Source organism: Schistocerca nitens, chromosome 6, assembly GCF_023898315.1.
Source record: "Schistocerca nitens isolate TAMUIC-IGC-003100 chromosome 6, iqSchNite1.1, whole genome shotgun sequence".
NCBI lineage: Eukaryota > Metazoa > Arthropoda > Insecta > Orthoptera > Acrididae > Schistocerca > Schistocerca nitens.
Genome location: NC_064619.1, coordinates 396,463,990 through 396,490,652, shown reverse-complemented (window position 1 = coordinate 396,490,652; position 26,663 = coordinate 396,463,990).

The window sequence follows — 26,663 nt, the reverse complement described above, 5'->3', positions numbered from 1 at the left end:
TAAAATAATTCCCTAATTATCTCATGGGTATTTTGTGGCCACTGCTTATTCGAGCCCCACGTTGGGCTCCAGTTCACTGAAAAAAATTTATATATATATATATATATATATATATATATATATATATATATATATATATATATATATATTAATATTTATTATGTAAAATGAATGGATGAAAATGAGGAAGAAATGGCTTCAAATATTTTTGTTATTTACTCTTTCAGTACGAACTTTGTTGTAGAACCCTTTTTTTCGTGTGGTAATAAAAATTCATTTAGACAGAATTAAGCACATTTAAAATTACGTGAACTTTAGCAACCCTCTCATGCTGATAAATTCAAACTAACTGATTAATAACATTTATGACTTTGAAAATTATTTAAATTAAATTTTTTACGTATTTCGGCCTTGGCACACATTATCTAAATGCAGTGGGTTTTTAAATATTTACTGAATTCTTTCCCGGCGCTAGCTATGGAACACAAGACTGTCTCTGTTAGCATAAAACGGTTAAATATTGCCAAGCCGACCCGAACGTTTAATTATCATTGACAAAACACACTTCACTATACGTTTAAGTTATTTGCTTTATAAATTGAAAGAACCAACAGATTAACAACTTCAACGTTAATTATCCGCCTATGAATGCACAAATGTAAAACCAGTAATAAATTCAGTCAGCCTCAAGATCGCTGTAAAAGAAAAATATTTCGTAATTCACTGCTAATTTTACCTGCTCCCGATTTACGGGTTTGGTTAATTTTATAGCAGAACAATTTTTTAAATGTGCCGCCGCTGCAAATCGTTCGGTCGCGGCACAGCCCAGCAACACCAACAATAATCGCTCCCCAAGGGGAGTGGCGGGTTCAGCGGCGTTCGCGGCGCACGAGGCGGAGGGTCAATGTGGAGGCTGGCCGTGTGGCATCGCCCGCTCTGCCTGTGAGTGGACATGTGGCCGCTCCTTCAGCAAGGTCCGAGCAGGCACACGGGGGAGGGGTTTATTAGTTATTGGGAGCTCCAACGTTAGGCGGGTGATGGAGCCCCTTAGGGAAATAGCGGAAAGGTCGGGGAACAAGGCCAGTGTTCACTCTCTCTGCTTGCCGGGGGGTCTCATCCGAGATTTGGAGGAGGCCCTGCCGGCAGCGATAGAGAGCACTGGGTGCACCCGACTGCAAATTGTTGCTCATGTCGGCACCAATGACTCCTGCCGTCTGGGTTCAGAGGTCATCCTCAGTTCGTACAGGCGGTTGGCTGAATTGGTGAAGGCGGAAAGCCTCGCTCGCGGGGTGGAATCTGAGCTAACTATTTGTAGTATCGTTCCCAGAACCGAGCGCGGTCCTCTGGTTTTTGAGCCGAGTAGAAGGCTTAAACCAGAGGCTCAGGCGATTCTGCGGAGATCTGGGTTGCAAATTTCTCGACCACCGCTATCGGGTGGAGAAATGTAGGGTCCCCCTGAATAGGTCAGGCGTGCACTACACGCCGGAAGCGGCTACAAGTGTAGCGGAGTACGTGTGCAGTCCACAAGTGGGTTTTTTAGGTTAGAGAATTCCCTCCCTAGGCCCGACAAGACGCCTCCTGAGACGCGGCAAGGTGGGAGTAGGCAAAATGCAATAGGGAATAACTATATTAATGTGCTAATAGTAAACTGCAGGAGCGTCTATAGAAAGGCCCCAGAACTGCTCTCATTAATAAACGCCCACATAGTACTAGGGACAGAAAGTTAGCTGAAACCAGACGTAAACAATAATGAAATCCTGAACTCAGATTGGAATGTATACCGCAGAGACAGGCTGGACAGTGAAGGGGGAGGCGTGTTTATAGCGATAAGAAGTGCAATAGTATCGAAGGAAGTTGACGGAGATCCGAAATGTGAAATAATTTGGGTGAAGGTCACGGTTAAAGCAGGCTCAGCAGCTGTTGTGGCTGAGCATCTGAAGGAAAATTTGGAAAATATTTCGAGTAGATTTCCCCACCATGTAATAGTTCTGGGTGGAGATTTTAATTTGCCGGACATAGATTGGGAGACTCAAACGTTCATAAAGGGTGGCAGGGACAAAGAATCCAGTGAAATTTTTTTAAGTGCTTTATCTGAAAACTACCTTGAGCAGTTAAACAGAGAACCGACTCGTGGCGATAACATATTAGACCTTCTGGTGACAAACAGACCGGAACTATTAGAAACAGTTAACGCAGAACAGGGAATCAGCGATCATAAAGTGGTTACTGCATCGATGATTTCAGCCGTAAATAGAAATATTAAAAAAGGTAGGAAGATTTTTTTGTTTAGCAAAAGTGACAAAAAGCAGATTACAGAGTACCTGACGGCTCAACACAAAAGTTTTTTCTCAAGTACATATAGTGCTGAGGATCAGTGGACAAAGTTCAAAACCATCGTACAATATGCGTTAGATGGGTATGTGCCAAGCAAGATCGTAAGAGATGGAAAAGAGCCACCGTGGTACAATAACCGAGTTAGGAAACTGCTGCGGAAGCAAAGGGAACTTCACAGCAAACATAAACATAGCCAAATCCTTGCAGACAAGCAAAAATTACGCGAAGCGAAATGTAGTGTGAGGAGGGCTATGCGAGAGGCGTTCAATGAATTCGAAAGTAAAGTTCTATGTACTGACTTGGCAAGAAAATCGTAAGAAATTTTGGTCTTTTGTCAAAGCGGTAGGTGGATCAAAACAAAATGTCCCGACACTCTGTGACCAAAATGGTACTGAAACGGAGGATGACAGACTAAAGGCCGAAATACTAAATGTCTTCTTCCAAAGCTGTTTCACAGAGGAAGACTGCACTGTAGTTCCTTCTCTAGATTGTCGCACGGATGACAAAATGGTACATATCGAAACAGACGACAGAGGGATAGATAAACAATTAAAATCGCTCAAAAGAGGAAAAGCCGCTGGACCTGATGGGATACCAGTTCGATTTTACACAGAGTACGCGAAGGCACTTGCCCCCCTTCTTGCAGCGGGGTACCGTAGGTCTCTAGAGGAACGTAGCGTTCGAAAGGATTGCAAAAGGGCACAGGTCATCCCCGTTTTCAAGAAGGGACGTCGAACAGATGTGCGGAACTATAGACCTATATCTCTAACGTCGATTAGTTGCAGAACTTTGGAACACGTATTATGTTCGAGTATAATGACTTTTCTGGAGACTAGAAATTTACTCTGTAGGAATCAGCATGGGTTTCGAAAAAGACGGTCGTGTGACACCCAGCTCGCGCTATTCGTCCACGAGACTCAGAGGGCCATAGACACGGGTTCACAGGTAGATGCTGTGTTTCTTGACTTACGCAAGGCGTTCGATACAGTTCCACAGTCGTTTAATGAACAAAGTAAGAGCATATGGACTATCAGACTAATTGTGTGATTGGATTGAAGAGTTCCTAGATAACAGAACGCAGCATGTCATTCTCAATGGAGAGAAGTCTTCCGAAGTAAGAGTGATTTCAGGTGTGCCGTAGGGGAGTGTCATAGGACAGTTGCTATTCACAATATACATAAATGACCTTGTGGATGACATCGGAAGTTCACTGAGGTTTTTTGCGGATGCTGCTGTGGTGTATCGAGAGGTTGTAACAATGGAAAATTGTACTGAAATGCAGGAGGATCTGCAGCGAATTGACGTATGGTGCAGAGAATTGAATCTCAATGTAGACAAGTGTAATGTGCTGCGAATACATAGAAAGATAGTTCCCTTATCATTTAGCTACAAAATAGCAGGTCAGCTACTGGAAGCAGTTAATTCCATAAATTATCTGGGAGTACGCATTAGGAGTGATTTAAATTGGAATGATCATATAAAGTTGATCGTCGGTAAAGCAGATGCCAGACTGAGATTCATTGGAAGAATCCTAAGGAAATGCAATCCGAAAACAAAGGAAGTAGGTTACAGTACGCTTGTTCGCCCACTGCTTGAATACTGCTCAGCAGTGTGGTATCCGTACCAGATAGGGTTGATAGAAGAGATAGAGAAGATCCAAGGGAGAGCAGTGCGCTTCGTTACAGGATCATTTAGTAATAGCGAAAGCGTCACGGAGACGATAGATAAACTCCAGTGGACGACTCTGCAGGAGAGACGCTCAGTAGCTCGGTACGGGCTTTTGTTAAAGTTTCGAGAAGATACCTTCACCGAAAGGTCAAGCAGTATATTGCTTCCTCCTACGTATATCTCGCGAATAGACCATGAGGATAAAATCAGAGAGATTAGAGCCCACATAGAAGATATCGACAATCCTTCTTTCTACTAACAATACGAGACTGGAATAGAAGGGAGAACCGATAGAAATACTCAGGGTACCCTCCGCCACACACCGTCAGGTGGCTTGCGGAGTATGGATGTAGATGTAGAAGTGCTGAAAATTCTTTAAATAAATATTATAGATGACATGTTCAAGCTAATTTACATTAGTAATACACAATTTTGATAAATTATAATGTCTTTAGAACACAACAATAATTAAAATTACACACCTTTATAATTTCTTCTCTAATGGCGGCTAAAGACAGATACAGACAAAATAAGTCTACTCATGCATATAATGCTACGTCACAGGTTCCTCTCTCTCTCTCAGCTCTCGAGGAAGACGACAAAGAATGCACATTATGTTGTGCTATTTATACTATTGCTGATTATTAATATCTCTTTGTGATCTTACAACATTATTTTCCTCTGTGGCTATATTTTACATTTTTTCATCGCAGATATTAACATATTTCGTAATTACGTTATGAGTATAGAAATAATACAATCATAAATACATCGAGAATATTATTACAGAAAATATTACAATAATAACCAACGTCCTTTATACAAAATTAAATAATATTTTTTTGTTAAACAATTACAGTACATACGAATTGCTTCATACCGGCGTACATAGTACAATTAAACATTTCAGTTTATTAGCGTGCTGCCAGGGAACGTTACAAGCGCAACCTAACAAATAAGGCATTCCAGTACAACCCGACGAAAGAATGTAACGAATTATATTTATTTACATTACATGACCGAGGAAACTCCAGAACCAAAACACTTTCTTCAAAATATAAAAGCGTACAACGCCTGCTTCCAAATGACTTCTTTCAGTGTCACTTAGATTAACATTGACAGAGATGAAATAGATTATGTTTTTTCCATCCGAGGACAAATTTATCACAACATGGGGTTATTTCTGCTAATATACTTAATCGGAAATGAAGAAACAGAAATCGATCAAGGGTGCACAAATGTCAGTGGGTTCAGATCGGATGTAGTCCAAGATGTACACAGAGACCTTACACAAATACAATAAACCGATTCACATACTCAAAACAGCGCTAGACTGAATAGTCTGATGATTATAAAGTTATAAGTCGAGCCTACAAAAGATCACACGGAGAGGATGAACGAGTATTTAATGGACGTCAGGTGAAGTCGCCAACATAATTGTGAACAATGAAAACACGAGGCGTGGCATAACTGTACAACGACGTAGAGAAGGACTAAAACAAATTGCAGAGACACACTGTTCATATGATCCCCTCCAATATCCATTAATATTTCTGCTCGTAGAAGAAGGACATAGTTTTAATGTGAAACAAATCCAATCTGAAACAGGGGTAAAAACAAACAAAAGAATCACTTTCATGGAGTTCACTGCTTACCGCTTAATGATCAGAGATAAAGACACATACAAGCACATTCTCAACACCCTCCGTTTATTCCAAATATTCGTAGTAGATATGTATGCAAAAATAGAAGAGGAGCGGATACCTTACATAAGACTGAATTAGAAGAAACTACGCACGGAAGAATACATCCACCTTCAAGAAGAAGTCATTGACGACATTGGATCAAAAGTAACCTTACCCTCATCATATATAGGAAGTCAGAGACAAATGCACGAATAAATTCAAGATTCCATGACCTGCATAGGAATATATGGAGCACCTGATATCTTCATAACATCCACATGAAACTCGTCGTGGCCATAAATCAAAGAACTAAGATACGGGCAAACCAAAATGCACCCACACGATATAATATACCGAATTTTCCGCCAAAAAAATTAGATTTATTGAAGTCATCACAATATACCACATCGCTGGAACCGTTAGGTGCTGGGTGTACACAGTGAAAAGGCAAAAACGAGCACTGTCTCACTCACACAGTCTCATATAGCTACACGACAGCATTCCTCCCACGGATGTCGATAAAATCATCCAAGCCGAATTCCACAAGAAGATTCTGAACTGAACGACATAGTAGTGGAAAACGTGATTCACGGACCATGAGGACCAATAAACCCCAATTCGTCATGTATGAAATGGGAAGTTTCATGGCAGGATTACATCGTGGCCAGGCAGAGATTCAAAAATCACATATTGGTTGGCTTACCCAGCTGCAAATATAGACAAAGATCGCAGTTTAATAATTATGAAGAATAGAAAATAGAGACTTATCCAGAAGAACTCAAGTGGAAGGAAATAAGGCACTAAGGTACTGAGGAAAGATGAGACACGTTTGAAGTTCACTAACGAGGTTGTTATTGCGATAAGTCGTACCAAAGTATGCATTTAAGTCAAAGAGGAACGAACATCTCTCAGAAGAGGGACGGACATCTCTCAGAAAGAGCACTCACAAATATTGGACGTACAAACATAGGTGCTACAAAGGAAACTGCAAAGAAAAATGGATAACAGAAGAAATACTTCCTGATTTTGTTCATAATTACAGTTCAGTAATCTAAGTGTATATATCCAACAAATATAAAAGAATCAGTCGCCAGTTGCACAAAAATTTTAATTTGGTTCACTTTATCGGTTTCAAGAGTTGAACTCACCTTCAGAAGTGAAGAAACATTTGACAGTCGGCAACAGAAACCAAAACATTGCATTAAAACAAGCGTTCAGTGCATAGTGCTGTGGAATGTGGAAAAAACCGCAAATTGGCGTTCATAAGAAGAAGAACAACACCAGAAATGCAACAGGAGCGTAATATGTAAGAAATTGTCCACGCAACCTATAAGTACAGTTCAAAACATTACTACTTAATAGGAAATAGCAACCACCAGAACTGTTTATAACATATAGGCACAGTGACAAAAACGTAAATAAAATAGCTAACATATGTACACATTCCAGGCCACTGATGATGCCTTGCAGAAAATAAAGGCGAAACGCGTATGTCACTAAATTTGTGTTTTATTCGGTTGCTGTCAGACGGTCCATAAGTAAAAATTATCAATAAGCCTGAAGAGATTTACATAAAAAATTCGAAGGTATTACTTTTCAGCACGTCATCGAACATTTACATGAAAGGCTCCGAACTCCTCTGGTGCAATGGCATGGAATTGAGCAGCAAATTGACAAGCTGTTGTGTGCTACCGAATACAATGTTTTGCTGTGAATCCCCGCCATTATGACCAACTGTACTTAATGAAGTAGTTTGGCTGATCTGAAGGGGGCCGGTATTATGGGTCCACACTGGTTATGGAAATGAAACATTGTAAATGAACATGACGATGTGTTTTTCGATTACAACTGCAGTGGTCAATGATTTCTGACACATTGTGTCTTGCATTATGAAATGTGCAAAAGGAGCAACAGATTCCTTTAAAAGACTGCGGGGTAGGCTGTACATTAATGGGAGGTATGTAGTGAAATGTAACGGGCAGGATACCGGGTAGAGGAATATTCTAATGGCTGTGAACAAAATTGGAGGTGACAGTGCGGCACAAAACATCAAGGTGATGAAGGTCGTTACTCCTAAACAGTTCAATACTTTTATTACAAAATTCTAACGCCTTCCCAAATGTTACAGTACCACAAAACTACATTGTCCAGGCGCATTAACGTGACCGCCGATCAAAATCCTGAATGACAACCTTTTGCAGCGCAAACCACTGGGAGTTGGTGGGATGGGAGTCAGTGAGCTTCTGGAAGGTGTCGGCAGAAATTCGGAGCCTTGCCGAGTCCAGTGCCGCGGTCCGCTGCGCCAGGTTTCTCGGTTGGGTATCCATGGTGCGACAATCCTGATCGACCTGGTCCTACACAATCCCGACTACGCTTAAATCCGTTGACCCGAAGGGTTCGGTTAATTCATACTGGTGCTCTTCAAAACATACACGTACACTTCAAGGTGTGTGGCATATCACATTGTTTGTCCTGTTGATACATCCCGTTGTGTCGGGGAAAGCCGGCCGCGGTGGTCTAGCGGTTCTAGGCGCTCAGTCCGGAACCGCGCGACTGCTACAGTCGCAGGTTCGAATCCTGCCTCGGGCATGGATGTGTGTGATGTCCTTAGGTTAGTTAGGTTTAAGTAGTTCTAAGCTCTAGGGGACTGATGACCATAGATGTTAAGTCCCACAGTGCTCAGAGCCATTTGAACCATTTGTCGGGGAAAAATAACTGCTTGTAGGGGTGACCATTGTCTCCAAGAATAGAAGTATGCTTGTTTCGATTCATTGGTCCTTCTAGAATAACGAAAACACCCAGGGTTTTGCAGACCATAAAGTTCCCTCCTCCGACCTGGACCTTCTTGACGGTTGTTAAACGGTGCTTGCTTTCAGACGTTCCACACAGTAGACGGTAACGGCCATCTTATATTTGAAAAGTACTGGCGTGCCAATTCCATTTATCGTCGCCTATGAACGGCAGTCGGAATCGATGCATGACCCAGGCGCCAGCTGAGGAGGCCCATACGGAGCAGTATTCGTTGAACGATTGTTGAGGTGACACTATTGTCTATACGGACGATCAGTTGCTCATCCGTTGCATGTTTATTCGCCCGTCGTTCACTCGTGTCATCAATTATCACAGAAATCAGGTTTCGCAGGACAGAGCGCATCAGGTTGTGGAAATGGGCCAAGGTCAATTGCTGTTAGTTATACAAGAACTTTATTGCTCGAACCAATGCAATTTTTCTCTTTAAGACAACAAAGATCAATCCCCGGCTAAGGGGCCAAGTAACTTCTCCAGAATAAGTTTAAAATGATTGCTTAAAATGCCAGGATTTAGAGTAACAGCTGAAGGCCTTACTTAAGTAAAATTAAGTTATCTTCCGGCCAAAGTCCATATTAAGGAAAATTCAAGTAAATTCTTCGTCTGAAAGCCTAATTAAGAAAATTTTCCTTACATAATAAAAGAGAGACTTTAAAATTAAACATTTACAAAATAAAACAGTAAAACATAATAAGAAAACTTTAAGTATATTGTCGCCTAAAGGCCCAAGCAATTACCCAAGAACAATTAAAGACAGCCTTAAGATAAACATTTACACAACACGGTGGGAGGCCGTTTCAAGAATTGAAAATAATTAAAGAGAAACCTTATAGACAAGGATTTACATATTAAAGCCGCAGATTCAGAAACAAACGCAGCTGAAGGCCTAATTACGAAGCAACAAGAATTGCAAATGAAACACTGCTGAAGGCCTAAGCTTAAAGTTGTTATGAAGTTCCGCTGAAGGCCATATACTAAACATAAAACAGACAATAATAATAGACGGCTGAAGGCCTGCCACAAATCTGCGACCAATCACACACAACAACAGTGGTGCTCAGAAGTGTTCGAAGGGTCGGCCTGGGGTGGAAATTCTAACCACAGTTTAGGTGAGACAGACAACCAAGCGTAACACTAAACAATAGGATTGCAGCACGACCTAGGACGGCTGACGAACCAACCAACCGACTAATCAATTCCGTTCCACCCGACCAACAGGACGATAACCAAAGTACCAGCGAAGACGAAGACTGCTGCAGGATTATGTGTTAATAATTGGCGTATAAAACACGGTCAAGGCACGATAAACACTCAAAGAGAAAAGGAGAACAACACCAAGCTGTCGATCTACACGACGTGCCAGACAGCATCAACACGGCGAGCAAAACACACTGCCACCAAGCTACATTAACGACCAGGGCAGGTAACCGGAAAGACAACGGCCACAAGGCAGGAGATAGCGCTGGTGCACTTCACTAATAAATTATGATCATTTCGAAGGTTAGACATCGTACAGGGAGATGGCTGCAAAATTTTGCTGACTCCAACACACTATCATGTTGCTGCTTGCAGCCCAGGATGCAACAACGAGCAATCAACGAAGAGATGTCACAACGGCTGAGCTTTGATGACTGGTTCACTGACTACTCAACTCCAGTGTGCAGGTGCGGTGGGCGACGAACTTAGCAGTTCTCGCAGCTAGAGCCACAAAGCTCCGACAACGCGTGCACGCCGCCAGCGGCCCCGGCCTAATAACACGCCGCAGAGATTTCTTCGCTGCTCCGCCGCAACCGACCAACTCCCCACACCCGGACACAGTCAAAAGATCATATATACGTCGGCCGATGAGACGACCGACCGAACGAGCAACCAACGGTCGTTCCCGCTCAAGTCTTCTTCAGTGTGACAGTGCATGTGTGTCGCCAGCGTTCGGCAAGTACTGGCTGCCCGCACGTCACTGGGGTTCCGTACCCGACACTCCTTCGTCCCCGACCGCTGCTCCTTCCCCGACTGCTGCTCCCTGCCTCACTGAGCTTACAACACACCAAGAAGCGGAAATACTAGAGGTCGCTTCAAAGATAATACGACAGTGCTCTTATCGATAAGCACTGCTGCTGCCACTCACGGGCAGGTAAGACTGGAACTTAGTGACGCCGGTAAATCGAATAAGAAAACTAGGTGGTAGTATCGTAAAGAGAATATGCGAAACAATAAAGGGCATGAAAATGAGCCGCGCGCGGCTCAGTCACCACAATCGCCTCTGTGCCGGTTTCGGATTGCACCAGTTTTCCATCCACGGTATAATGGGTGATCAAAAAGTCAGTATAAATTTGAAAACTGAATAAATCACGGAATAATGTAGGTAGAGAGGTACAAATTGACACACATGATGGAATGACATGGGGTTTTATTAGAACCAAAAAAATACACGAGTTCAAAAAATGTCCGACAGATGGCGCTTCATCTGATCAGAATAGCAACAATTAGCATAACAAAGTAAGACAAAGCAAAGATGATGTTCTATACAGGAAATGTTTAATATGTCCACCATCATTCCTCAACAATAGCTGTAGTCGAGGAACAATGTTGTGAACAGCACTGTAAAGCATGTCCGGAGTTATGGTGAGATTGGCGTCGGATGTTGTCTTTCAGCATCCCTAGAAATGTAGGTCGACCACGATACACTTGCGACTTCAGGTGACCCCAAAGCCAATAACTGCACGGACTGAGGTCTGGTGACCTGGGAGGCCAAGCATGACGAAAGTGGCATCTGAGCATACGATCATCACCAAACGACGCGCGCAAGAGATCTTTCACGCGTCTAGCAATATGGGGTGGAGCACCATCCTGCATTTTGGTTCTAATAAAACCCCACGTCATTCCAAGTATGTGTGTCAATTTTTACCTCTCTATCTACATTGTTCCGTGGTTTATTAACCACAGCGACACACGAACAATTTACACACTTAGCCGTTTGGAAAATGATTTAACCGTTGGCCAGAGAACCATTTCAACTTCAGATAAAGCGCTCTGTTTCCGTGTCAGAACAAAGAATGCACAGATTTCCGTGACCCCCGACACGCTTTATATACGCTCCACTGCTAGTACAGCCATCTGCTGTCTGATTACTGAAAACTGACGTCGAACCTAGACGGTGGTCATACTGTGGTGACTGGGCCGTGCAGTTGGGTTTGTGCTGCTCTTGGTTCACATTTTTCCGAGGTATGTTGAATTGTTCTCAAGAAATGTAACGTTAGTTTTGCGTACAAGTGACCAAGCTATGTTTACCTTCTCTAGTGACCCGCAGTGCGCTTTGCACCTGGGAAGGCAGACCCTGCTCGCTGCGGAGTTGGAGTTTGGGAGAGAGAGCCGCTGGCTGCCTGGCAGAGATTGCCGCAGCGGACGGCTGTCGCCCGCGCCTCCGCCTTGCAGCGGCGGCCGCTTCTTCGCTCATTAAGGCCGAGCCCCTTCTCGTAATTACGCGTCGCTGCTGTGAAAGTAATTACCAGCCCCACAGGCGCGCCGGCGACGCAGCGCCAAATACCAGCCGCGTCATCGCCCGACGGCTGCGCTGCGCTGTGCATACGCGCGGACGGCGACGAGTAAGCTTGCCTCTGGAGAAGCACAGGCGGCAACAATCCTGCGAACAGCTACACACGTGCCGAAGGCGGGACTGCAAATATGGAAGAGAGGGCATTGTCCAAAAGCTGTTAACAAACCTAAATAGCCATCAATAGACAGCCACCAAGAGACAGAAAGGGTCGGTAGAAAATATATTGGAAGAAACAAACTAGGAGTTGACAAAGCAATGAAAGTCACTAAATAAAAAAAAAAAACCAAAAGAAGATAGACTCAGAATTTACAGTGCACCCTGGCACAATGAATTCCTCCTTTAAGTAAAAGTGTCGTTGTATCCACATACACAGAAATGGGCTACAGCAGCCCTTGGATAGCCGTGCTTATTAAACCGCCACTTCCGAGACGGGGAGGTGCATAGGCCTAGGTTGAATCCACGGCAGTTGTTGTGCCCGCTATCCTGGATGTGATTTTTACGCCGTTCCATACATTCCACTTGAAGAGAGACGTGACTTTCTTACCAACCCAGTCACGTCTCAGATACACATTTAGAAAAGTTTCACTCACTTGCACACGCATGCAGTTGGCGTACATATGTCCCGTCCCGTAGGGTTATAGGGTAGGAGGAGGACGAGATTAGTGTTTAACGTCCCGTCGGCAACAAGGACACTAGAAACGGATTAGGGAAGGATGAGGAAGGAAATCAGCCGTGCCTTTTATGGGAACTATCCCGGCATTTGCCTGAAGCTATTTAGGGAAATCCCAGAAAACCTATGTGTGTTTCGCTGGACGTGGGTTTCAACCATCGCCCTCCCGAATGCGAGTCCACTGTGCTAACCACTGCGCCACCTCGCTCGGTGTTACGGAGTAGAAACAAGAAGGGCATATGGCCACCCCTTAAACTAACCGTGACACATGTGTCAGTAATGAAGTCGACCATAGGTCGATGGTGGACGAAGGCACAAGAAAGAGAAAAAGAGACAGAGATAAGCTACAGGGATCAAGATGTGACCAAGAGGTAACGTGTGTCATAGTTCAAGAGGTTAAGAATAATTCAAAAAGACTATTGAGAAAACACTGAGTTTAAATTTAATGTGTCATGAATCCATTGCATGAAGTTTATTTTCCCAGAATATGCGCCATATATGCTGGATGAAACGATCACTGCCACATGCGATATGCCTACATATGAGACAAATACAGTGAGGTAAGAGAAGTCATGCGATACCTGCTAATATCGAGTCAGACCTCCTCTTTCCCGGAGTAGTGTTGCAGCTCGACATAGCATGGACTCAATAACCCTTTGCAAGTCCCGTGCAAGAAATACTGAGCCATGCTCCTTCTATAGCCATCCATAATTGTGAAAGATTTGTCCGTACAGGATTTTGTGACGAACTCACCTGTCGATCATGTTCGATTGGATTCATGCCGCGCGATCTGCGTGGCCAGAGCATTCCCTCGAATTGCGAAGAATGTTCTTCAAACTGTAGCGTCCCCGAGCGGAGTGGAACACGTTGCTATGTTACAGGCGAGCTTAAAAGTCTTATCTGATGCCGAGTTGCTATTTGTGGGCAGCTGCTTGAAGACCTTCGACATCGGCGATCTACTAAAGCTGTAATGTTTCAAAGATACAGGACTTGGTGAAGGAAACCCGATTCTGTTCACAAGAACTACAAGTTAAAATTGGATGATTCCTCCGGCACTAACTAGCGTAGCCCCATATGACTGTCCTAGGTTCTCTCTCCGTAGCTTGCTACTGCAGCTGTGGACTCATCCTAAATGCGACGGTCGAGGCCTAGTGACATTGAGACTAGCGGGTAGTTGCTGGCTGGCACTTCTTCAGAGAAGGTGGCGGCGCTGCTGATAACAGAATAACTGAGTACAAACTGACCGAGAGTGCATTAGCGCCCTCCTATTTATGTGACGCTTCCCCTGGCATGTTGCCCCACGGAAGACTACCACGACCTTCCTCGTGTTTGTTACTCGGCACCGACGAGTCGGCCCAAGGTTTCTCTCTTTTACACAATGCGACTGCGTATCCAAGCTGGCTGACGCTGCAGAACTGAGATTTCACAATACTTGTAACTAACCAACTCGAGTGTTAGTTAAAATATCAATAAATCGTATCGAGGTCAGCGACAAAACCAACAGTGAACAGCTGTCGTACGATGACAAGACATGATTGTTTGAAAACATGAAGTTCACGAATGGCTGCAGATTACCTCCAAGTAGAAGAACATGTCCACTTTCCGTCATTGATCAATTCAGTTGGACCAGAGGACTTGTCCATTCCATGTAAACAAAACCAACACCATTATGTAGCCAACATCAGCTTGCACAGTTGCTTTGGATGTTAAGTAGCCTGCTTGTATTTGCGGCTACTAAACGGCACTCTTGGAGTAATGTTCACCTGCCCGCAATTCCTAACGCCGGCGCCTTAGTCTGATGCTACTTGTAGTTCGACAAGTGTGAGCAGTGTAATGCTTCGAGAATTTGGGGGTAAATTCTAGAACACCCAATATTTTAATGACACGGGTAACAGAGCATTTTTACTGCGCCACACATGTCTGTGTGTGCGGGAAGGACAGCTGTCACGAGGAGCCAGTAGCTGCGTCACATGAGCGGCGCCGACAAGTGGTTACCAACAGTGCCTTGGAAGTCATATCAAAAAGTCAAAGAATGTTTACATAATGTTCCTTGGTATGCGGTGTCCTGAGGATTGTTACAGAGACAGATGAAGAGTGTGTTATATATAAATTATTACTTTATGTCTTGGCTCTGCATGTGACAGAACGTATGTAACTGTATGAATGTATGGTAGATTCTAACATTTATCTTGGAACCAGTTGGCTTGCTGGAGTTACTTTGGGACGAGAGTCGAAAATGTATTGTTGTTTAACTGACAAGAGCAAACTAGTACATAATTTATTGCAAGAATATAGGGCTGGTTAATAATATTCCCCTTAATCTGATACAGTCTTCAGAGAAGATTTAAACGGCGAGAGCGACGTGGCCGATTACACAAAGAAGAGGATCGGTGTAAGTCAACTGGACGAGACGTGTGTGTCGTGCAACCCAACACCGCACTGTCTCCTGTCGTCCAAGAAAGCGTTAGAGCAGCCCATAGTGGCTTGCCTTCCATGTATTCTTTTTCAAAATTTTCTGACTAAAACATTAACGCTTGATATATACGTGACATGTAAGTACTGTTTCTTTCTTGTACTGTTAGTCAGTACCTACACTTATATTATAAAAAAGTTCCTCTAATTTTTGGAATGAGGTTATAGGTCAGCTTGAGTGCTTTACTTCTCATGAAGGTACTCATAGCAGTGACGAAACCTAGGTTAAAAAAGACTTCTTTTTTGTGACTGCGGGCTGTTATTGCTTTAATTCTACTTTGTACACGGTCGCTGACGACACAGCCATGTCTGAAACCTTGTTAACAAGGGTAAACGGCTTCCTGGGGTCTGCGTCAATCTCGAACCCTACCTTCAGCTCTTACTAATTGAAATCTGGGCTCATCTGATTACGCCATGGTTTTCCAGTCGTGTAGGATCCAGACAGTATGTTCATGAGCCCGGTAACGCTCTGCGAGCAATATCGTGCTGCTAGCAAATGGTCTGCAGCTCGTGGTCGTGCGGTAGCGTTCTCGGTTCCCACGCCCATGTTCGATTCCCGACGGGGTCAGGGATTTTCTCTGCCTCGTGATGACTGGGTGTCGTGTGACGTCCTTAGGTTAGTTAGGTGTAAGTACTTCTAAGTTCTAGGGGACTGATGACCATAGATATTAAGTCCCATAGTGATCAGAGCCATTTTTTTGTTAGCAAATGTACTCGCGGCAGTCCTCCGCTGCTCAGCCCACTAACGCCGACTTTCGCAGTGCTGTCCTAACGGATACGTCAGTCGTACATATCACATTCATTTATGCGGTTATTTCAAGCAGAGTTGCTTGTTAGTTAGCACTGACGCTGACTGCTCTCGTTCAGTCAGTGACATCCGTCGGCCACTGTGTTTCCCGTGATGAGGTAATGCCTGAAATTTCGTATTCTCGGCAGGGATTTAGGAGTATTGAATTCCTTAGCGATTTCCAAGATGAAATGTCCCATTCGTCTAGCTCCAACTACCCTTCCGCGTTCAGAGCCTGTTAATTAACGCAATGTGTCCATAAACACGTCGGAAACAATTTCACGGCAATCATCTTGGTTCAAAGGACAGCTCCACCAACACACTGCCCTTTTATACCTTTTGCAAGTGATAATACCGCCATTTATATATGTGCGTATCGCTATCCCGTAATTTCTGTCTCCTCGGTGTATATACGCTGGATAATAGGACTGCTGCCATATGTGGTATGCCAACATATGGTGGAAATAATTACACTCGGTAACATGTGGGCTATTAGGAAAGTAAGGTCTGGTCGGACGTGAAATTGAAACGACAGTGGAAATCCCTTTAAACCGTGCACTGATGTGTTGGACAGTGTCTCTAACATGGCCGTCGATCAAGTCACATCACTCTTTTCAGTTCTGAGAGCACTGTGGGCGTGTATGGACTCCTAGAAAATAGTGTCTCCCGCCTAGTATGAGGACCTGGTTAGGGATTTCGCCTGATGTCATCTAGCCCACATAGAAGTATTATCCTTCCTTATGACAGTTCAAATGGTTCAAATGGCTCTGAGCACTATGGGACTCAACTTCTGAGGTCATTAGTCCCCTAGAACTTAGAACTAGTTAAACCCAACTAACCTAAGGACATCACAAACATCCATGCCCGAGGCAGGATTCGAACCTGCGACCGTAGCGGTCCTGCGGTTCCAGACTGCAGCGCCTTTAACCGCACGGCTAATTCGGCCGGCCTCATGACAGATCTCAGCCGCCCTATACAGGGGCAATAAAGGTGCCCTTTCAGAGTTTTCAATGGAAAATGTTTGGTCAACCACCATACAGCCCATGATTGGCTCCCCGGCTCACATGAACTGCTGGCTATGAAGACAAAATTTTGGCACAGACACGAGCTGTAGACCAGAGCAGAGAATTGGTGGAATGCACAAGCGGCTGCCTTCTATGACGAAGGTGTTGGAAAGCTGGTCCAAAGCTACGACGAATATCTGAGTCGGAGTGGTGACTATATAGAGAAGTGGATGGAATGTGTAGTAACTGTTAGAAATAAAACATTTTTGATTTTGTTATTGGTTTGCATTTTGCGATGGATCGGAGCTTACTCTCCGAATAGCTCCCGTAATGTCAACTATCTGACATAATTACAAGATGTCGGTGTAACAATTTACGGTCACTGCTGTATACTGCGACTCTTTCTGTGTCAAAAGATGTCAAATAAACTTCACTAGAGCTGGCTCTCTAGTACGCATTGGGTAGGTGTGGATAACAAAATCCGCCACTCCACCCCCGTTCTCAAAAATGGATTTCAAAGCAGTTCGAGATGTCAGCTCGCAGTGTAAACAGGAAAGTAGAGGCAAAAATTCTCGTCTTAGACAGAGAGAACGGCTGGATAGCAACATCGTTAAATATATATAGGACGAGAAATAGAAACCAATGACGTGCTTATAAAATAATAAAGTTGAGTAGCACGACTGTGTGCACAAAAGGAAATTACAGAACTTTGATATTTATCAATTGCCTTTAGGTGATACAATATTAATTAAACTTTAATACGACAGTATACTTTTACATAATGGGTGCATGGTGCTAGATGTCCGAAATTCTAGTAATAATAGGGGTTACGCTGTAGGGAAAGACGTGTAATATACAACATGTACAAGAACAATGAGGGAACAATAGGAGTGCAAGACCAAGTACGAAGTGCTCGGCTTAAAGAGGGTGTGAGACAGGGATGAACCCTTCGTCCCTACTATTCAATCTATACATTGAAAAAATAAAAGAAAGGTTAAAAACTCGAGTTAAAATGCAACATGAAAAAGATATCAATGACAAAATTCACGGATAAGATTGCTATCCTCAGTGAAAGTGAACGGAATGTACAAAGCGACAATTATTGAACTATTTGAAATAAAATCGTTGTAACTTCTGAAAGGTTTGCGTTAGAGTGTTCAAACTGCACGGTTGACCGCGGGGCATGTTTGGGACTTATTATGCGCTGTTTGATTTGGTTTAGCGACGAAGCCGACCAACATTTGGATAGGTTGGTCAATAAGCCAAACTGGAGCATTTGGTGGACTGAGAATTGGTATTTCGCGATCAAAGTCTCTTCACCCTTAACATGTAACTATGTCGTCTGCAATCTCCAGTCACGGAATAATCGGTGCTACATTCCTTCATCGTACGGTGACTATCGAGCGGTACGAGAAGGTTATGGAAGATGGTTTCATCCTCATTATCCAAAGCGGTGCTGAGTTCGACAAGATGTTGTTCAAACAAGACGGAGCTCGACCCCATCGAAGCAGGAAAGTGTTTGATGCCTTGGAAGAGCATCTGGGGACCGCATTATGGATCTGGATTACCGAGAGGCCACTGGCATGAGCCTTCATTGGCCGCCATATTCCCCGGATCTGAATACATGCGACTCCTTTTTGTGGGGCTATGTTAAAGACAAGGTGTACAACAATAGCTCCAAAAGCATTTCAGAGCTTGAAAGATAATTGATTGAGAATGCTGGCAGAATTTAGTGTACTAACAGCCGGCCGGGGTGGCCGAGTGGTTCTAGGTGCTACAGTCTGGAACCGCGCGACCGCTACGGTCGCTGGTTCAAATCCTGCCTCGGGCATGGGTGTATGTGGTGTCCTTAGGTTAGTTAGGTTTAAGTAGTTCTAAATACTAGGGGACTGATGACCTCAGAAGTTAAGTCCCATAGTGCTCAGAGCCATTTTTTTTATGTACTAACAAAATTTCCTATACCGAACAAGACATAAACAATACTAAACAAGCTATATATTGAATTCCCTAAACAACTAAAAAATGATTAAACGTTCCACTGGGTGGCGCTTGGTTGGTAAAGACAGTTTAACTAGGTGATCAGTGAGTCAAGTTCTCTGACCCTATAAATGAGGATAACGCTAGCTGAATTGATCTGACAGAGAGCAGACTTTGATTGATCAAATCCATTAAAGTTTCTCTGCAAAGGTGCTGCTGAGGAGAAGTGGCGATTGAGATCCGTACGCCCTGACAATGCCGGAGCGGCAGTACGTTACCCCGTTTACTTCCTGCAGTGACGTGACTTGCAGCTGGCGTGATGTGAACGGCAGAGGAGGTGAGATGTGGAGGCGGCTACGAAAGAAATGCAAACATCTCACAGTCTAACCATTAGGCAGACGGATCGCGATTTACTCTCTAACAGAGCCCTGAAATCACGGTACATTTCAGTGTGTGAGACACTCGTTCACTGGTCGTACCAGCGACAGAGCGCACGAGGATTCCAAACGTCAAGACTGGTTAACCAAAAACGAATAATTGTGCCCTTGGTAAACGACTAGTCCGAGACGTTTGAAGTCACACTGTCGGTACAGTAAGAATTTCACCTCAGGCTCCTTTAGTCTAAACTACTCGCAAGTGAAGTCAGTCTCAGGAGAAGCCCCAACTACCAACCACACATGCCAGAGCTTCGACCAGAAGTGCCTACCAGACCAAGAGGTACATCCGAGTGCTTCCCGCATATCCAGAAAAAAAAATTCGTTTTCCTGCAAAGTGCACGAACGACACCGCCTTCACACCAACTGCAACCAGTCACAAGGCTCTATAGGCACTAAATCTCCCTTCCCAAAAAAAATGGTTCAAATGGTTCTGAGCACTATGGGACTTAACATCTGTGGTCATCAGTCCCCTAGAACTTAGAACTACTTAAACCTAACTAACCCGACATCACACACATCCATGCCCCAGGCAGGATTCGAACCTGCGACCGTAGCAGTCGCGCGGTTCCGGACTGCGCGCCTAGAACCGCTAGACCACCGCGGCCGGCTCTCCCTTCCCACACGACAGCACAAAGTCATGTCAAACCAGGGCAAGAGTTAAGAAACCTGCATCTCGCCAATTACTGCCGTTTTTAAGTTTTCGCCGAGGGGGAAACGGTGATTTTTTTCCGAAGCCATGTCTCCTCCCACAGTAACAAGCAAACAGATACAATCTCAAATTTCTTTATTTAAATCGCCTGTGCCTTGAAGCATGTTAGTCTTAGCCATGAAGTGTAATGAAGATTACATCTCTAAACATTTCTCAGATGCCAGAGTTTCCTTATACAACAGGGGCAGCCGAGGGATGAGGCTCACTGGTGAAGACGAAAACATGAGAATTTTTATTACACATGGCTCTGCACACAATGCCCGGTTTACAACTCTACTGTGTAGTCACGTTCCTTTAGACAGTGGCCCCTGCCCAGGCTTCTGCTGGAGCTGCAGCAGGTATCGCAGCATTGTTCTGCTGGCGCCCTGGCCTGATGAGGGGCTGTCCTTTCTGCCCTTTATGGCTGTGGACCTGTCTGGCAAGGTTTACTAAAGGATGGGCTCGCCGCCAATTGCTTTCAACTCCCAACAGGCCATTTCTACGAGCTAACAATCATAAAAATGCCTCATGCTTTTAGCGCCCTAACAGGCTCCATCAACATCTGCTCAGGTCATTAACTATCTGGAGTCTCGCTCAAGGTGCGTCTGATTGTAATAAATTCTTTAATACATTTCTGCATGCGAAAAATAGGTGAGAAAGTAACTTGTCCTCCCTCAGACTAAAAACTGCAATGTAGGAAGCCATCGACAGCCAGAGCCGTGCATAGCGCCCCTTTTACCCACCCGAGCCAGGCAGTGGCCGACCGATCCGTTCTGTTGGCAGCACCGCAGGTAGCCGAGCTCAACTATACCGACAGTCCAGTGAGCGAGCCGCCATGCGCTGTCGAGGCCCGCGGCTCGTTCTGGTTCCCGGTGGAGCCCAGGTGTCAATAGGGCTCGATGCAGGCAGTGCTGAGAAGGCATAAAAGTCTGGTCACACACGTGCGGATGTGCTTTATGAATAGTCTGTTCTCCTTTGAGAGTGGTGAAGGTTTGATATGCAAGAAAAGGGCGTTTTTCATCCGTTACAAAGAAAAATAATGCGAAATGTAAAATAATGGATGTAAGGAAGAAGGTATGCACAGCTTTACATTTCAATTGTACCACATGAAACGAGCCGATGAAGATTTTGCACAATGGATAGTTCTAGTATGACATATTAAAGTATTTTACACTTTCTGGCCGGCCGGAGTGGCCGAGCGATTCTAGGCGCTACAGTCTGGAACCACGCGACCGCTACGGCCGCAGGTTCGAATTCTGCCTCGGACATGGATGTGTGTGATGTCCTTAGGTTAGTTAGGTTTAAGTAGTTCTAAGTTCTAGGGGACTGATGACCTCTGAAGTTAAGTCCCATATGCTCAGAGCCATTTTAACCACTTACACTTTTCTGTTAATCTAAAAGTTTACATTATGGAATTAACTGGCTCAACACTTTGCCGGAATTCATTGAGGAAGATCCGTCGGCTTTTCATGTGACTTAACTTTGAAATCAGGAACCACAGAAGGCAAAGACAGTCTCTAATAATTCCGCTGTGAAGTTTGTTTCTGGATTTTTTTTTTTTTTGTACGTGTAAAGGAGAAAACCCTTTTCGCACAGATATGTGTACATACTATTTAAGGTGTGGTACGAAACATTGTGGCAAAGGCCTTCAGACTATGAACTGTTGGATTTGCTTTGTTAGTAGTGTAAGCGTCATAACTTGCTGTTAGGGGCCACTACTGGTACGGCTACGTAGTTCTGAAACAAAAGCGTCTGTGTGCTTTACAGTTGGAGACAATCAACATGGATGGGACGAGATGAGTAGAATTTCACTTGTAAAGTTGTTTTATGAAAACAATTGGTGTAGTGGTGTTGCATATCGCGAGCATAGACAAATTAAAAAGCACGGAGAGGTGCTTTTTCCCGCACCGAGATTGAAGAACATGATTCGGAAGTTGCAATGAAACGAAGATTTTGGAATCGCTCCTTGAAGAGGCCGACCGCCCGTTGCGCCATAATTTTGTGAACTGGATTAAAATACACACACACGCGCGCGCGCGCGCGTGCGGCTACGCTGGACTGGATCCATGTAGTGATGTAGGCGTGTGGTACCTTAGTTTAGCTCGTCAAGAATAACTCCGAAAGCTAGCAAGTTTTCTTTTTTTGTGTGTGCCTCTCGAGAACCTAACGCTTCTGCTTTTCGGTAAGTGATCTGCCTTAAAACATCTCCTGACATGACATGTAAATGCCAAATGGCACTCGGGCCTCCAATCATGCCTGGCAAGAAACGTTTGACCCACAACTACTTGGGGTTAACGAGTAGGATTTACAGAGAAAACACAGGCACCACAAGTGCAGGTAAACATAGACCTTTCTAGATCAAGATTAAGACAAAATAACTAAAAAACCACAGTTAATAAAAATTAATAACTAAAAATAATAATATGTGCAAAACAATAACCAAGAAATAACATTAAGTAAAAATTATAACTTTAAAGTTGAAAGGTATCTAAACCTAGAAAACAACACACCAGTAGTGCAAGTAAAAGCAAATATTTCTAGAGCAGGGCCCGCATCTCGTGGTCGTGCGGTAGCGTTCTCGCTTCCCACGCCCCGGTTCCCGGGTTCGATTCCTGGCGGGGTCAGGGATTTTCTCTGCCTCGTGATGGCTGGGTGTTGTGTGATGTCCTTAGGTTAGTTAGGTTTAAGTAGTTCTAAGTTCTAGGGGACTGATGACCATAGATGTTAAGTCCCATAGTGCTCAGAGCCATTTGAACCATTCTAGAGCAGGTCCTCGTAAGAACAACGAGGTAAAACGGAAGCTCTATTACAAATGAAGAAATATTTTATTCGGGCACTTCCTTATTATAGGGATGCTGATCTCCGTTAAAGACTTTGGCCAAAACAACGGGCAGCAGTAGAAGCCAAATCAGCTTGCGGCGAGAACATCAAACAAAATTCAGCAGCAAAGCACAGAAATTTTCACAGAAACCGCGACGGACATTTTATCACGCAGAACAAATGGTGTACACTGTTATTCCAGAGTCAGGCAATAGCGAATTAAGGTCGCTTTATGTGGCCATGACCACGAATCGAGGCGCCAGGGGAGAGGTCCGATCGAACTGCATAGTATTGCCCGGTATCGCACAGGCAGAGTGAAGCGGCAACTCTCCAGCTGGCGCAGGCACGATCATCGAAGGAAACATCCTCCATCCAAACACAGCCAGCAAGACTCCGCGGCTAGCGAGCTCATGCAGCAATCAAGAGAAACGCCTTCCAAGACAATCAAATCCCTGCATTCTAGGACTGTTGAAATTTTTAAAAGTATCGGGAATCTGATGTATCAATGTTTAGTAAAGGTATCATTTCGACTCTACATATATCAAAAGCAGATATCGATATATCGACGGAAGATATATCGACGTACCCGAAAAACGTCGGCTGCACGTTATAATTATACTGCCAGTTTTAAAGCTGTAAATTTAAATAGACATTTATTCTGTACATCAACAAGCTATCAGTCTACATATGCCCCTTAGAGCAAAAACTGAGAGGAAAACGATGCACGTTCATGCTTGACGGTAACAACTTTGCAAACAGTGGTAACTGCATGTAAGTGGCACAATAAAATGTGCTCCATGGGTCCGTCGGTCATTTTCGTCACATGTAGGATTTGTCTGGAATACTTCATGTCGACTTTCCTGTCTTTTTCATTTCTGCAAAAACCAGCGAATTAGCAGTCGTAGTGTAAAATCTACATGGTGAAGTTAAACGTTGCAGTTTCTGTTGGTAGCGCCGAGCGCCGATTACGTCAGCATTTCCCCATGCACCTGCCCCCCTGTGGGTCAGGGGGCTAGAATTGGCCCGTGGTATTCCTGCCTGTTGTAAGAGGCGACTAAAAGGAGTCTCCAGCGACTTGTCCATCATGCACCAAGATCTTGCATGCTTCTTCTTGTCATGTAACGGGCTTTGCATCCAATGTCTTATCGGTTGCCTCTTTCTCGTCTTCTGCGCCATACCATCCTTCGCGCCCACGACAATCCTGGACCATTCCGACACCCGAAATCCAAGGCGGTAGCCAGTCTGTCGAGGTGGGGTTGTCATGTACCCTCTTGGTGTTAGCCCCTTACAACACAGGGATCGCACAACTGATGCCTGAGCTGAGACTTCCCCGCATATTTTTTCCAAAGAAAATTCCGAACAGGCTGTGTGAATGATTTTTATTAAATCTGCGGCCGATATCGCACCACTTATAGGTGCATCCTCAGATAATATACGCTATTTATAACATAGTAAGGTTGAACATTGCCCTGTAGCCGCTCCCTATCATTCACGTCAAATATACCGTCATCTGGTGAAAGCTGTACTTAAAATTTTAAAATCGTTGTTAGAAACTTTTTAAATGATGGGAGCGGCAATGACCATGCAAGCTGAGAGGAGCCCTGCATCAACGGACATGGCGTGACTGACTGCCAAGGAGTAGGTTCCCATTCTTCTGGGGCACCACGACTCCCAGCAGTAACCATCCCGCCAGGTTGCCCTTGCTGAGGCTGGGTGGCGTCCGTGGGTCGGGTGGGTGCCATCAGGGTGGATGACCCGCAATTAAACGGGTTAAATCGAATCAAGCTGGTGGTTGCTCGGCCCCAGCAATCTCCAAGAGTGTCATAAATGATTCTGATGCTGCGACATGTAATTCCCGATCGTTCCCCTCCCTGGCTACACCTTGGGAGGACCGTAGGGCATCCAAGTCTCGAGAGCCATATTCGCCTCGGTATCCAGTTTGCAACAGGTCTGATGGAGAGATCTTTCAGGCAACAAAGCCCAGTTCTTAGTAGACCACCTTGAAGATAGGATTGGGGAAGTGGCGGCGTTGTCTAAAATGCATAGCAGGGCGATTTTGATCCAAGTGGCCTCCCCAGCCCAGTCGCCGGCGTTGCTCGCCTGTTACAGGTTGGGTGATATCTCCGTGTCAGTTACTCGCCATAAAAGCCTTAACCTTGTCCAGGGTCATTTTTGCATTGCAACCTCCTTTTACAGTCAGATGAGGAGTTACGCGCCATCATAGACCGACGGGGTGTCCATGTTGTCTGGCATGTGCATAGAAGACCGAGAGAAAACGAGGTTGCTACTGGTGCATTCATCTTCGCTTTTGAGGGTGACTCATTTCCTGAAAAGGTCAAGGTGATGGTTTAGCATTGTGACGTGAAACCATACGTCTCTCCCCCTATGTGGTGCTTCAAGTGTTGGATGTTTGGTCACATGTTATCTCATCGAACTTCCAGCACCACATGCAGGGATTGCGGTCGTATTCTGCACCCAGGTGCACCATGTGCTCTTCCTCCAACTTGTGGGCAGCACCACTGCCCTGGTTGCCCTGTTCTCTATAAGGAGCGCCGAATCATGGAAATCAGAACCCTGGACAGGCTTACCTATCAGGATGCAAAGGGGAAATATGAACGGCTTCATCCTGTGCAGATGACTAAATCTTTTGCTGTGACGGCGACTTCGTTGATCCCCAGTGGTGACAGCTATCCCTGCAGTTGTTAAGCCTCCAGTGGGCCCTCGAGGTTGCCCTGGTTCTTCTCCCATGTCTGTGATGGGGGACACTGTTTCTTGTGGTACTCTTAAGGTACCTCCTTTGGGAGACGAACCCCCCAAACTGACAGGGATATCGGATCAGCCCCCCTCCCCCCTCGGAGGTACGCCAGCCTCCTCTGGCTTCTCTCCTGTGGAAAGGGTCCCTTGGAAGTCTACCTACTAATGCCTCCTCCAGAGCAACACGTTATATCCGTCAGTGGCTCAAGGAGCCACGAGTGGCAGATCGAAGAGCTTCCCTCTCTTGGTGTGGCCCTGAGACTGCCTAGCAGGTTGCTCCTAAGGAGCAGTGGGGGGAGGCAAAGCAGAAGAAGAATCAGCTGGGTATGACAGACGAGGTTCAGTTTGCCTATGTGCTCCTTGTTCCAAGCAGCTCTGAGTCTGAGGACGAGGTTCTGGGTGCCTATGTGCAACTTGTTCCTAGCAGCTCTGAGTCTGAGGACGATTTTGGCGTCCTCTGATGGCCACAATCTCGCTCCTACCTCTCACGCTCTGATTCTCTATTCGGGCTCTCCTTCGGTGACGGTCGACGAGCCAGTGGCGTAATCTGCCTCCTCAGTCCATTCACGCCTTTTTCGGCCTCGAACAGAGTCATCGTCCAGCAGTTTTTTCATCACCTTGCTGAGCTCCAACAACTTCTCAGCCTTCACCCCTTCATCTGCATTGCTCTCCAGGAAACTTGGTGTGCTTATAAGAATCTTGATGCTTATGAGAGGGTAGCTGGTGTCATCTGTGTCTACGACCTTAACTCTTTTTAAGCGAGCGTATGCCTCTTCCAACACCTTTACAACCTGTCACTGTCAGAGTGTGCACCTGTTACTGTCTGCAGTATCTATTTATCACTGGATGGTGATGTCCCACAGCATATACTGGCTGCGCTGACAGCCCAACTGCCGCCACCTTTTCTGTTACTGGGCGACTTCAACGATCGTAACCTTTGGGAGTGCATTGGAGGCAACAGGCCGAGCGAGGCACTGTCCTTGAGCAAGTGTTAGCACAGCTCGAC